Below are 15,772 nucleotides of genomic sequence, written 5' to 3' on the forward strand. Positions count from 1 at the left end.
TTTTGTCTAGTTCAAGGTATGAATTCTCATCAGTTTGACATTGTACCTGTTTAAAATTGCACCTCAAGATGGTGGATAATATGTTATGATGTAATGTATGAATGCATCAATAAAAGTCTATTGAAACAGCTGTCATGAATTTCAAATGCCATTTGTGTCCTCTTTACATACATATTCATATATACATTTATATACATATCCCTGCTTACTGCTATTGGGGTGGACATGGTTATCCACAAGTGCCAGCCCTGTGAGTCAGATTGACTGTTCTAGTGTATCTCCCTAGCCATCCTGTAGGGTAATGCCTTTTCCATTTTATGGGACCATGAAGTGGTCTGACAAGCCTCTTTAGATATTTCTCTGCTGTGGGGAAGAGAAATTAAATAACTACACAACTACACTCACACACTTTTCCGAAATCCTCTTGAGATAAAATAAGATTATTTTACCCTGTTTCAATTTTTTTTTAAAGAGAGAGAGAGAGAGAGAGAGAGAGAGAGAGAAAGAGAGAGACTAAGAGAGAATACACCTGTTTAATCATAATCAAAATTTAATAATTATCGCTTGTGGCATGATCATCCTGTATTTTTTTTAATTAATACCTTTTTAATTATGAAATCTGCAAAGAATTTCCAACAAGATGTCTAAAGGAAAATTCCTCAGGTAAATGTCCTGCATACTAAATACAAATATGGTAAGGTTTCACATATTTAATACATCATAATTAACAGCAGCAGTATTGAATGTCTGTTTTCCATGCTAGCATGGGTTGGACAACTTGACAGGAACTGACAAGGTCAGGGGCCACACCAGGTTCCATAGTCTGCTTTAGCTTGGTTTTTACAGCTGAATGCCCTTCCTAATGCCAACCACTCCACAAAGTGCACTGGGTACATTTTATGTGGCACCTGCACCCATACCAATGCTTTTTACATGGCACCTTGGTTGGAAAAGTGCAGTCAACCGAGATCAAGCTAACAAGGAAATATCATTCTGGAGTTATACAGTCTAATAAATATAGCTGCCAAATTTTATAATAATAATAATAATGAAATTATTGTATACAGTGCTCAGGTGCACCACAACTTGTCAAAAGTGTGTATAAAGCATGTGCCTTAATGTACAAATGTCTGGGAAGTGAACAGTGTATGAGTCAGATACATGCTTGCATGTGTATGGAGGGAAAAAAATCAGGTGTAGTGTTGGTGAATCTCAGGAAGCATGGAAGTTTTGAAGGATCATGCTCTAAAGAAAATCTTTAAAAAAACAAATTGAAGAATACATTAATTAATGTTGACTAAAAGACATATCTCAAATAAACAAAAAAATAAATAAAAAAAATAAAAGACCCAAAAGACAGGCTGGTGGTACTTGAATGGCTATAAATCAATCATAGGTCTGACCCGGAGGCTAAACAACTACATCAACAACTACAATATATATATATATTAAAAACATGTTACATTGTCTTTCTAGGAAGCTGCAAAGAGGCTGCATCAAAAGTTTAGGCTTGTTATTATCAGCTGCTGGATTTATACATTTTATTTCCCCACTGCTTGTGCTTAGTCTCTAAGCAACCTAATAATCATCTTTCACCAATCAGTGACCATACAAGTTTATTTACCTTCCCATTTCGTTTATTACTGATAAACCTCTCAGCTAAACTGACCAGTTGGATGATGGTTTAACGGAAGACCACTGACTATCATATATTAGAAAATTTATTTTGCATTTCTCAAGACTAAAAAAAAAAAGAAAAAAAAGAAAGAAAAAGGAAAAGGAGAGACACAGGTAATTGAATATTTTCTTTTTAACAAACTTAATCCTTTTATTGCTTTGTTTCTATTTAAATGCTTAGTCTGTGATTTTTTATTTGAATGAAAAGTTTCAAATTTGAAAGAATTTAGTTATATTACTAAATTCTTTCATTATTAAGCTACGCAGTGGATTACTCTTTTACTCTTTTAATTGATTTAGTCATTTGACTGTGGCCATGCTGGAGAGAACCGCCTACAGTCAAGCAAATTGACCCCAGGCCTTATTCTTTGTAAGCCTAGTACTTATTCTATTGGTCTCTTTTGCCAAACTGCTAAGTTATGGATTAGTAAAACTGTTGGAACATCAAACAAAATGCTTCAGACCTTACAGTAATTGATCAGGCTCTTTACATTCTAAGTCCAAATCCTATTAAAGTAAACATTGCCTTTCATTTCTCCAGTGTCAACAAAATAAAGTACCAGTCAAAAAATAGGGTGGATTTAATTGACTAACCCCTCATCACAATTTTCAGGTCTTTTACCTATGTTAGAAATAATTATTGCTTTCAAATTTTCACACAAGGCTAGAAATTTTCGGGGAGGGATAAGTTGATTAGACCAACCTCAGTGCTCAACTGGTACTTATTTTATCAACCCTGGAAGGAATGAAAGGCAAAGCTGACCTCAGCAGAATTTGAACTCAGAACATAAAGATGGATGAAATGCCATTAAACATTTTGCCTGGCATGCTAACAATTCTGCCAGCTTGCCACCTTTATGTCAGAAACACTTATTAACTATTGAGTCTTAAATAAAATTACAAAGGAAGGTTTAATTTAAATGCCAACATTTTGAAACATGTATCAAAATTCCAGTGAGAGCATGAAGCAGATCAGAATCAAAAGTTTTAAGGGTCATGAACATGAGTTTGTAGCAGATTGCATATGCTTCCACATGACTTTTTTGGTTTTGTTTTGTTTAGTTGCATGATACAATACATACCAGACCCTCTGAAAAAAAGCTACTGTTTAAAGACTGGTATTCTATCAATCAATCAATCAATCAGTCAAGAGTGATTTGTTTTTCATCAACTGAATGTTATCTTATAGTGATGGTAAATTCCTTGCACACTGTTTTACTTCATTTACTCATGAATCCAACAATGACCATCCATAACCTATTGCCAACTGAATGAAGAGCTCTACTTGGATGTCTTATCCCCAGCACACTGTGTTTGGCCCCCATCAGTCTTTGTTTACCATGCAACTGAAAACGCATGTACAAACCTTCACAAGAGTTTTTCAGAGAAATTAGCAGTTTTCCCATGCATGCAAGTCTTCTCTTTCCATAGTACTGATCCTGTATACAAATCAAAAAGTCCTGTTGTTGCTGTTGTCTCTGCCAACTACGTTGCTTGAGTTTTGGGGTACCCCTGTTAATTGATAACCCTTTGAACGTGAATAAACTTCTGTTGCATTATATCAGAAGTAGCTACACCTGTAAATAAGCATACATGTATATGGTTAGAATACTTGTAGTCCACTCAGCTGTGATGTATAAATATAAAAAATAGTATCCATTTCTTCACAGTTTTGATCTGTGAACCACTGAGTTATGGACCCATCATGATTCCACTACACCACTCTGCTCAATGAGTGAATAAGCAAATATATAATGCATTATTTCTTTCATTGTTTGTTCTGGGTTACATTAGTTGTATTACATCATCCATCATGAGTTATTCATTATTTATTTATTTATTTATTTATTTCTATGCATTGGACTATATCAAATGAACAAAATATATATTTCTTTATTGCCCACAAGGGGCTAAACATAGAGGGGACAATCAAGGACAGACAAAGGGATTAAGTCGATTACATCGACCCCAGTGCGAAACTGGTATTTTATTTATCGACCCTGAAAGGATGAAAGGCAAAGTCGACCATGATGGAATTTGAACTCAGAACGCAACAACAGACGAAATACCGCTAGGCATTTCGCCTGGCGTGCTAACGTGTCTAGTAGCTAAACAATACATGATACAGCACTGGTGTGCTAATTTATTCTACTGAATTTTCAAGTATCTCAGATGATAAACCACATTCATAGATCTTTGCACAGCAAATTTTTCTGGGTGTGTCTTCATTTGCCATTTTCAGATCAACCAGAATTAAACCAATTCTACAAATGTTTCCCTATTCTACAAGTATTTCCCCAAGCATGCTAGTGTTTATTCTAAAGAAAAACTTTCAGTTTAGGCTGATACAGCATGGCATCAGTGCCATTTGCACTTTTTGCTGTCACAATGGAAAGAGCCAAAATAGATAGAGCAAAGCATAACTCTCCAACAGCTCCTATTAGAGGGTTGGGTAAGGTGATAATGAAATTCACAGAGGCAATCCTGTGACCCATTACATGAAAATGATGTTTCCTGCATGAAGTACAAGGCATGCAATTCATGCATAAATTATATAAATGAATGCAAATAACAAATTACTTTCATTTTTTTAATGTCAACTTTTTCATGTTTGCATGGGCTGGACAGAATTTATTGGAACAGATATTCTCTGGCAAGATGTCATTTCTGTTGCTAATCCTCACATATTTCCCCATCACCAGCTATGTTCCATGTTTTCCAGAAAGATTGGAAACAAAGGACACCCCCACCACACACACATGTACGTATGCATGCATGTGTGTATGTGTGTATGTATGTATGTATGTATGTATGTATGTATGCATGTATGTATGTATGTATGTATGTATGTATGAATGAATGTATTTGTGTATGCATGCTTGTATACAACAGGCGTCTTTCAGTTTCCGTCTACCAAATCCACTCATAAGGCTTTGGTTGGCCCAAGGTTATAGAAGAAGACAGTTGCCCAAGTGCCACATAGTGGGACTGGACTTCAAACCATGTAGTTGGGAAGCAAGCTTCTTACCTTGCTTACTTTGATATTTAAAATGTTATGTTGTAGTTTAAGCACTAGGAATTATACCTTTTTTCCAGAGTATAGGGCATTCTAATTTTGTTCTTTTCAGAAGGCTACATAAACTCATCTTCATGAATCCTGACATTTCACAAGCTTAAAAAAAAAAGGACTTTACCAAAAATTCTTCTTCAGAATTTTCCATTTCATTATTTTCCTTTTAAAGGTCATATCTCTGGTACTAAGTATATATAAACTAACTGACAATTACTAACTACATATCATAGAAAATTTACTATACACTTCTCAAGACTAATAAATAGAATACAATGGCAGGATAATATCTAGTCTCAGTTGATCATGCATAAGGACCCAGCTGGAAAGGGTAATGATGGTTACTTCTGATGAGATCCTACAGAAAAGATGACTGAGGTCTCTACCCCAGTGACCCTCCAAGGAATAATGAGAGGAAATTGGTGGATGGACAGTTTTTCTTTTGTTTAATTAACCATTCAAAATATAGTGGATAGCAGCCATAGGTACACTTCAAGAAACACACATAACCTTTTTCTTCATATTCTCCAATTATAGGCAATTTCAAGATTTCCACCATCCTCATCCATCTCCATTTTTTTTTTTTTTTGTAGCAGTCATCCCATACTCATTTTACTGGGAGTAAATCCATGCTGGGGGTAAACCACTACAAAAAAATATCATGGTGTCATGACCAAATCACTTCATTTTTCCTATTTTTTAACCATTAACACTCTCCTAAACCATTTCTTTAGTTTAATTCATTAATAATATTCTTAGTTCTTGCAAAAAATTGCCATGATAGTATATATTGAATAACCTGGGATTTTTAATGCAAATCTAGCTTTAATTTTGAAACTATAAACATCATTTGCAAAAGTAAAAGAAATGAAATCATATTTTTTATATCTCTTAGTGAACAAAAAAATATTGTGTTTTTTCTGACTAGTTTCATTTCTAGTTGGAAATCCATCACAATATTTTTCTGTCCACAGAGAGATATAAATAATGTGTTTATTTTTATTTAGTTTTCATGACAAGGCTTTTAGTGTAGGAATTGTAGATATAAGCATGACTGTATGGTTAAGAAGATAACCTTGCAATTATGTGGTTTTGTCTTGAGTCTTGCTGTGTAGCACTTGGGATATGCATTTTTTAGTATAGCTGCAGCCTGATCAATACCTTGTGAATTAATTTAGCTGACAAAAACTGTGTAGAAGCCAATCGAATCCTCCTCCTCCTTCTTCTTCTTCTTCTTCTTCTTCTTCTTCTTCTTCTTCTTCTTCTTCTTCTTCTTCTTCTTCTTCTTCTTCTCTTCTTCTTCTTCTTCTTCTCCCTTCTCCTCCCCTCTCCTCCTTCTCCCCTCTCCTCCTCACTGCCGCCGCCGCCAACACCACCACCACCACTATCACCACCACCATTGTATTGCCATGGGTGCATAGGTCTTCTGCTGCACCATACTTCACTAATTAGTCTAGTCCTTAACCATCTCCTCTGTAAGATGCAGCATCTTCAAGTCAACCATCACCACTTCATCCTAAATCCCTTCTTCTATTGGTTCCACTAACTTGGAGTGCTTGATACTTTCTTATGCAGTAGTCACCCTTCATACATATCTCATACTCATACCAGCTCAGTACTTCCCTCTAACACACAGGGTTTAATTCCTTTCATACATAATTTTTCACTTGGGTCATTTTGCACTCTGGAGTTCATGCATACAAACATTACACATCCATAGGAAAATGTTTGCCTCACTTCATTCTAGCCCTTGTAATTCTTTTGCATTCAAGGCCTGCATCTCACTACCATGCAGCATAGCAGTTCCAGCAAAATGTAGTGCACTCTGAAGGAGAAAATCTTCATCACCAGCAGAAGTAGAAGCTCTCTGAATTTTCTCCACCCTGCTTTTACACTAGATACAATACTTTCTTAACAATCGCCTCCCCTACTAATTATGTGACCTAGATAACAGAAACCTTTTTATCCTATATATATTCAATATTCAATAGCCTCGTAAAATATAAATGCCACCTATACCTTGTTCAGAGATTTATTATTGCATGTTTACACTGTTTTGAGATCAGTGATTTTTCGTCACTGGAAAAAGGACATATGTATTTGCATTGGGACCCCTTCGCATCGAAGACCGGTGATTGTCATGTGCTGAAGACAGGTAAATATCCAGAAACCCGGGTCCGTGCATATCACGTCAGGTCAACAATGAGAAGGATGGCTTATATATATATATACATTCATACATGTTCACATATACATGTCTGTATATGTTTGTTAATCTTAGTGTTTGTGGCTGTTTCTCATCATTTCACAACTGTTGATGGTTTGTTTACATCTCCAAAATTTAGTAATTCCACAAAAAGTGACCGATAGAATGAGTACCAGACTTAAAATAAGTATAGAAGTAGATTTGATTATCTAATCCCTTCAGAGTAGTGCTCCAGCATGGCAGCTGTCCAATGAGTGAAACAAGTAAAAAATGAAAAGAATGAATCCTTATATTAAAAATTTTAGTTCATCTAATTAAATTTTAAAATATGTGAACTAGTTAATAAGACAGAAATAACAAATAAATAGTTGTGGTAACAAGTCACAGGTGATTAAACTTTCAATCATTATTCTTTAATCATTTCTCTTCTTTTTTTTTTGTTCTCAATCATCATCATCATTGTTCCCTTAAATATTTGTATCTGTGCATTAAATTGTAAAGCCAAGCCCAAGAAGCCTCTTGAAAATGTTAATAATAAATTAATGAAGTGTAAAGCAGTGGAGCAAATAGAAAAGGTGGAGTGCTCTAGAGGTATTTAGTTGCATCCGTTTGCACTCTGAATTCGAATGCCATCCATGTTGACTTTGCCTTTTATCTCTTGCAATGATTTACGAGGATCAATTCAACTGACTATATTACTCCTCCTTCCATACAAATCTATGGTCATGTGCCAATATCAAGGAATCAATATATTAATGAAATACTTTCATCACCTTCATACCTTTTCTTCTGGCTATATTTAATTATCAGAAACTTTTTAATCACTTTGAGACTCCATTGAATGAAAGGAAAATATCTTAAATAAATAATTCTTTTGTTTTTATTTTTATTTTTAAGTAGGCATGAGGCCAGCATTTGTATAACAGAAAGCAACAAAGTGGTAGTTCTAGTATAGCTCTTAACCTGCCTAACAATACATAATGCATTTTTTTCCTCTGCACTATTCAAACATCAAGTCCCAGCAGTGTCAGCTTTTCCTTTGTACCGATATAAGAAACTGATACTTTTAGAGAAAGGATAGATAAACAATCACATCAGGTAATAGGCTTAATCTTGGATGATAGATTATAGTTTAGGTCAGTGGTTCCCAAACTTTTTAGAGTCGCGACCCACTATTTATCACACCAGTTTATGACAACCCACTTGAAGTCTTGAACTATCTCGATAGACAGCAGTTAATCAAAACTAATGCGTAATTTTATAACTTTTTGTGACCCACTAAGATTCCGTTCATGACCCAACTGTGGGTTGTGACTCATAGTTTGGGAACCACTGGTTTAGGTTGTAAACTTTATCATACCTCTACAAGATCTCCTTGTTGTGATGTGGTGGTATGTATGCCTCAATGATTCTGAGAACTATTCTTTTATTCTTTTACTTGTTTCAGTCAGCCACGCTGGAGCACTGCCTATAAGGGTTTTAGTTGATCAAATCGACTCCAGGACTTATTTTTTTAAAACTTAGTACTTATTCTATCAGTCTCTTTTTGCTGGATCACTAAGTTACTGGGACATAAACACATCAGCACTGGTTGTCAAGCAGTGATGGGAGGGGGGGGGGGCAAATACAGACACAAAGACACACACACATAGATATATACATCTACACAACAGGCTTCTTTCAGCTTCCATCTACTAAATCCACTCATAAGGATTTGGTCGGCTTGAGGCTATAGTAGAAGACACTTACCCAAGGTACTATGCATTGGGACTGAACCAAGAACCATGTGTTTGGGAAGCAAGTCTCTTACCACACAGTCATGCCTGCACCTATACCAGCTATACCAGCAAAACACAAGCTTTTGGTAGAGCTTCCTTTGTTGGACAGATCAAAGGACAGAAGCTAGACTAATATGGACCACCTCTTCTTGGAGGCAAAAATGGGTTTGCATAGGACCAACATCTCTACCAAAAAAAAAAAATAAAAACTCAAAAGTTACATAGGCACAGGTATAGCTGTGTAGTAAGAAGCTTGCTTCCCAACCACATAGTTCTGGGTTCAGTCCTACTGTGTGGTACTTTGGGCAAGTCTCCTCTACTATAGCCTTGGGCCAACCAAAGCCTTGTGAGTGGATTGGGTAGATGGAAACATATCGATGTGTGTGTCTTTGTGTCTATTTTTAGCACCACCACCACCACCACTTGACAACCGGTGCTGGTGTGTTTACATTCCTGTAATGTAGTGGTTTGGCAAAAGAGACTGATAAAATAATGTGGTTGGTACATTTTTAGTGTGTCGACATCAATGTAACAGTAACCAGTATAACTAGTGCATTGTCATTAATTTAATGTGAGTGTTCTGTGACAGTATGTGTAAAGAAAGTCAGAAGGCATGGTATATGTAGCATTATAATTCATTTTTGAAGAGTAACAAGTACTTGCAAGAAGCAAAAAGAATTGTTTTTTAGTTTGTGTGTGAATGCTAAAAAAATGGTATAGCAAGACATGAAAAAATTCACATGACTTACTATGTATTTCATTTGGGTGGCTTATATGCCACAGAATGAAAATCAGCATAAATGAAATGAGTTGCATGGCATTGTAGAGACTGAATGAGATGGCTTCTTGAAGTTTGACCAACACTGGTCAACGCAGGTCACATGGGGTTATTGGTATGGTAGTGATATCAGTTGAATTCTGTAATGTTAGGACCAACATACTTGGACAGCATGTTAGTGAGTAGCTGGAGACTCTCTGTCTGGGAAATGGGGTGCAGTATATTAGTGACATAAGTTTGTTGGTGTGTGTATGTGTGCAGCTGGTGTGTGATTGTATCTGATGTGTGTGTTTGTGTACCAACTGTGTGTGTGTGCATGTGAGTGTGCATGTGTGTGTGTTTGTATGTGTGAGAGTCTGGTGTGTTTGTGCCTGGTAAGTATGTGTGTATTTGTTGTGTGTATGTAATGTGTATCTGACGTGTATATGTGTGTCTGGTATGTGTGTATGCATGTGCATGTGTAACTGGTATTTGTGTATGTGTCTGTGGATGAGACATGGTGCAAGTGTGCAAATGTAAGTCTGATATGTGTTTGTGCTGATGTGTTGGTGTGCAGTATTTGAGGTACACAGTGGCTATAGCATTTTCGTGAGAGTAACCAGATTTTGGGGCTTAAAATTTGGTTGTGCTAGGTAAAAGAAAAAAAGGAAAAGAAAAATATAAAGAAAAACATATGAGACTGGGCAGTCTGCATGGATGAGGCTGTGGTCTATACTGACAGCAAGGGTTAAGTTCTCTGCTCCTGTGCATGGAGCACCCACGCCTAAGATGGTATATGTGGATTATCAGTTCATTTACTAGGGTGTACCACTTGTGGCAACAATAAGATAATTTGTTCTTTCTGTTGATGGAAGAAGTTCTCTGTCCTTGTGCATGGAGCACCTAGGCCTAGGATGGTATATGTGGATTATCAGTTCATTCACAGGATGTTTTCTTAAATCAAAATATATTTGCTTCATTACTTTTATTTCCTAATTAACTATCATTCATGCTATTTAAATAAAAAATGTTTTCTTGCGACTTTTTTCTGTCTTAGACAAATTGAAAGGTCACTTTTTTCTTTCCGTTTTCTTGTAATTATTTTTTATTCACTAAATTCTTGACCATCGTTACAATTACTTACATCACACAAAACATTCTGACGCATCATTACGTTTTTTTTTCTTTCATATTTGTCTGAACTGGTATGAATAACAAATTAAGTATTGGGTGATGACAATGATGATGATGATGGTCATGGTGGTCATCGTCGTCATTGTGGTAGAGGAGGTAGTGGTGCAGTTAGTGGTGACAGTGATAGTTATATGATGCTGCTGGTGATGTTGATGGTGGTGATGGTGGTGATGATGAGGATGATGATGACGATGACAATGACGATGGCGATGATGACATCAAGGACGATGATCATGATGCAGATGCTGATGATATAAATGCTGTTGATGACGGTGATGATGATGATGACAACAACAATGATGATGAGGAAAATGATAAGAATGATGATGTTGATGACTATGATGATGACAATGACAATGATGATGATGATGATGATGATGATGATGATACAAGTATTGTGACTAGGTTCCAAGACTCACAGCATAATTCATGGCTGACATGAATCTGTTTTTTTTTTCTTTTTGTTTTCTAGATTGAGAAATTTAAGCACAAATTAAGATGTGTCAGCTAGCACCCTATTCTCAACCTTGATTCTGAGGATTACTGACTATTTCAAAGTTCAGCATACTGACTGACCACCAGGTGGTCTCCTCATCTCTGAGTGATTAATTTTTACTGTTTTCATTATGTTGTGTTTATTTTGTCTTGATTAGTAATTATCAAGTTTGAAAAAAATTATACTTATTTATAACTTTTTCCCCTGCAAACATTCATTGATTTAAGAAGATTATAAGTTATTGGTTTGGTACGGCAAGGACATGATCATGTAAATTAGACATTGTAGTCCACCAAGCTGTAAAAATTTCATTTCTTTCTTTTTTTTTTTAGCTTTAGTTATAAATAAAATATCTTGACAACAACCTAATGAGATTTCATTTCAAAAGATGCAGATCAATAAAGTCTGTTTTTTTCATGGGCTGACGGTTAGTTTTCTTATTGAAGGTATTTTTAAAATGAGATTCATAATATATGCAAATGTGGCTATGCGGCAAGAAGCTTGCTTCCCAACCACATGGTTCTGGGTTCAGTCCCACTGTGTGGCACCTTGGGGAAGTGTCTTCTACTATAACCTTAGACCAACGAAAGCCTTGTGAGTGGATTTGGTAGATAGAAACTGAAAGAAGCCTGCCGTGTAAATATATATATATATATATAGGAAGGTTTGGAGATGATGTACAGGTATTATATATTAGAAGAAATGATTTTCTGAGTACCTCATTTCTTCTAATGTATATATATATATAAATACAGTATACATTTAAACACATAAGAGATGGCCATAACAGTACATCTGACTTGCTAGAAAGAGTAGTTAAACTACAAACCACTAAATAGTGGTAATTTCGAAAGGGAATGAAAAATAAAAACATTTACCCTGGCCACTTGTTTGCCACAGTAAGTCAACAGTAGTACCCATTCTGGTGTCCTTAGTGCCACAGTGGAATGGTTTATTGTGTCTTGTTCACTTGTGAACTTTACCTCTACTGTGCCATACTTTTTCCCTCTGGTGTAGAATGCTGTGAGGCCTTCTACCTCCTTCAAACACTTCTCTATTGCTTCCACCTTAGCTATTTCAATTCTTTTCAGTGTTCTATATACCACTGTCCACTTAGTCACACTAGCTGTCAATTCTCGTGGCAGGGTCAACCTCAAACTGGTTCCCCCCTTTTTGATCAGTCTGTTAAACTCCTTTAGCTTCTTTTTCACTTCTCGAACCTGTAGTATGTCTACAGTTAAACTGTTCCAGTGGCTGAAGCATAGCTGCTGATTGGAACTGGTTCGCTTTCTATCCTTCCTTTTTTTTCTACTTCACTCATAAATGGGGAAGAAAACAATTATAAATTCACAGGCAACTAAAAATTCAAAAATTCAAGAATGAGGTTAATCAATTAGGTTCACCCTTACGGGAGACCTTCAACAAATAATTAACAATGTGACTTACGTCTAACAGGGATCAAAACTGATTAAGTCGAACAGAAAAATACCCCCATCAATTACCAACAGTTCACTCTGTTTCTTTATTTTATCGAAATGCATCAGTCCACTTTCTGTCATGTGGGGATGGTTAGGATCCTTCCAAAACAATTTATATTACAGTATAAATTTCGTAATAAAAGAAAACAATTATCTTATTTTATTTTTTATGAATCTTTGTATTTGGTAAAATTTTAAATGACAGCAGCCTTCATTTTTGAATAACTACAACATTACAAAACAGAAGATACAGTCTCTATGCAGTCACTCAACCTACTACAAACAGCAGCCTAATCTCTTTATATGTCAAACCCTACAGTTTAAAAATAAAATGACATCTTGGGCAAAGTAGTCCTTGATATAATAACCACATATAATAACCTTAGCTAACATCCTTTAGTCTTAGGATTGTTTCTGCCTGATTAGAGCTGACCAGGGGCTACACAACAATTGTTTAAAGAAAAACACATCTAAGCAGTCTCAGGTCTCAGTAATTACAAGAAAAAGTTACTAATTCTCTCTCAAATCACATGCTGACATTTGAAAAATAAAAATAAAAATTGAATAATATGATCCAAGATGTTATATCTGAAACAAAAAAAAATAATTAAAAAATGAATAAAAGAAGATGGTTAAAGCTGGAGTGTCTTTTACCCTTCATCATTCACATTATTCAATAAAAAGTAATGCTTATTCATTCACATTGTTTTGAATTAATGATGCACTATCTTGTAGCTTTGGAACTTTGATGAGATAACTGGTAAATTTACAATATTATAGGGCAGGTGTGAAAGGCTGGATCTGGCCATTATGAACATAAAACAGGTAGAATATTTTGGCTGGATATAACCAGTTTAAATGCTAAAGGGTTAATCCTAGGTTTGTAACAAGAGCAACAGCAAGAACAACAATAGCAAGATGAATTTTTTGAGACTATTATTTATATGGATAAAAACATTGGATTTTTAATCTATGATGTTATTTTTCTATGGTCTACATATGTAAAACTTTTTCTGTAGAATGTAATTAGAGATAATCTATTATACATGCAACGTTTATACTATTTATTAATATGTGTATTATCAAGGTAATGGACTGGCAGAATTATTATCATGCGAGCTGGCTGAAACGTTAGCATGCCGGGCGAAATGTGTAGCTGTATTTCGTCTGCTGTTACGTTGTGAGTTCAAATTCCGCCGAGGTTGACTTTGCCTTTCATCCTTTCGTGGTCGATAAATTAAGTACCAGTTACCCACTGGGGTCGATGTAATCGACTTAATCCCTTTGTCTGTCCTTGTTTGTCCCCTCTATGTGTAGCCCCTTGTGGGCAATAAAGAAATAGGTATTTCATCTGTCATTACATTCTGAGTTCAAATTCCGTCGAGGTTGACTTTGCCTTTCATCCTTTCGTGGTCGATAAATTAAGTACCAGTTACGCACTGGGGTCGATGTAATTGACTTAATCCCTTTGTCTGTCCTTGTTTGTCCCCTCTATGTTTAGCCGCTTGTGGGCAATAAAGAAATAAGAATCATTATCATGCTGGACGAAATGCTTAACAACATTTCTTTTGGCTTTACGTTTTGAGTTTACATTTTGGTTTCCTCAAATTGGTAGCCCCCTCCCCCAAAACCCCTGTAGAATGAAAAGACATCAAAATCCCATATCAGCTTAGCATATTTCACTTTAGTACTTGAGGTCCAATGCATAAGTAGACAATCCTTTGTCCAAACATTTGACTATTTGTTAAAGTTAATAATTGTAGGAATCAGAAAACAAATGTGGTGGAAGATGAATTACAGCCTCTCTTTCTCTCTCTCTCTCTCTTGCTCTCTCTTTTTTCTCTCTCCCTCTCTACATTTTCCTACGAATATTGCTTTGTTATTTCACCAGTAACGCCACCTGACAGCTGAAATCCAATCCTGATTAAGAAGATAAACTATCAACTAGATGACAGTTTTGAATTACTTTCAGGTTCTTTAAGAAGGAAGACCCAACAAAAATCAAACCCCTAACATACTTAACCAAAACAAGGGACAGCTAGAAAAATATATCTTATTTAGAAAAAGGATAAATAATTGCAGGAAAGCTATAGTGATTCTATCCTGAGTGTTTGGTTTATGCAGCCTTTCTGGAAGCATAATATTTTCATATTCTGTCATTGTTGTTGCTGTTGTCATCATTGCCATCATCATTGTTGTCAGCACCATCACTACAACTAAAACTAACACTACCACCACTACCACCACCAGCAGGAGATGAGGGGCAGTGATTTTGACTTTAGGAGAGAAAGAGAGAGAGAGAGAGAGGAGAGAGGAGAGAGAGAGAGAGAGAGAGGAGAGAGAGAGAGAGAGAGAGGAGAGAGAGAGAGAGAGAGAGAGAGAGAAAAGATGAAGAAATCCTGATTCATCCACCGGGGAAACAGCATATCTTTTTCTCTAACTGAATGCCTGGTCTGAATACTTGGTGGGTATAATTTCAATCCTTGCTTTAGTGAATGTGTGTGTGTGTTGTATGTGTGTGTGTGTGTGTGTGTGTGTTGTATGTGTGTGTGTGTGTGTGTGTGTGTGTGTGTGTGTTTGTGTGTGTGCATACATGTATGCAGGCATATGTGTGTATTTTGTCCAAGAAGATTGCGCAAGTGGTATCACAAGTTTGATACTAACTAATTTATAAATATCTCTGGGCAACTGATTGGAAGCAGATTATCTCCAGAGATTAAGAAAAAGATTTGGTCAAAAATTCTGAGATTGTTTACACATATGACAAACTCCTGATGAAGGTTGGAGTACACAGCTAACATGTTTTGGTTAAAGCAACAAACCTAAAGACACTAATCTGAATATGTTAGTGCACAATGAAGTGGAGATTCTTCTCAAGGAATTTAAGAACCAGGTGATGGTGTTAAACTAAATATGTCTAAAAGATCATACCAAACTCATATGAATCTAGCAATTTTCTTTAATTTCTATATTTCTCTGCCAAATTCGATCTTAATTTTGACAATAGGATTATATTTCATGTTACCAAACTGAGTGAGAATAGGTTTGTTGTTTAGTTTTATACTATTAGACATTTTCTTAAATATTGCAATGCATTCAATGTATCTATTGAATAC

Source organism: Octopus sinensis, linkage group LG1 (genome assembly GCF_006345805.1).
Source record: "Octopus sinensis linkage group LG1, ASM634580v1, whole genome shotgun sequence".
NCBI lineage: Eukaryota > Metazoa > Mollusca > Cephalopoda > Octopoda > Octopodidae > Octopus > Octopus sinensis.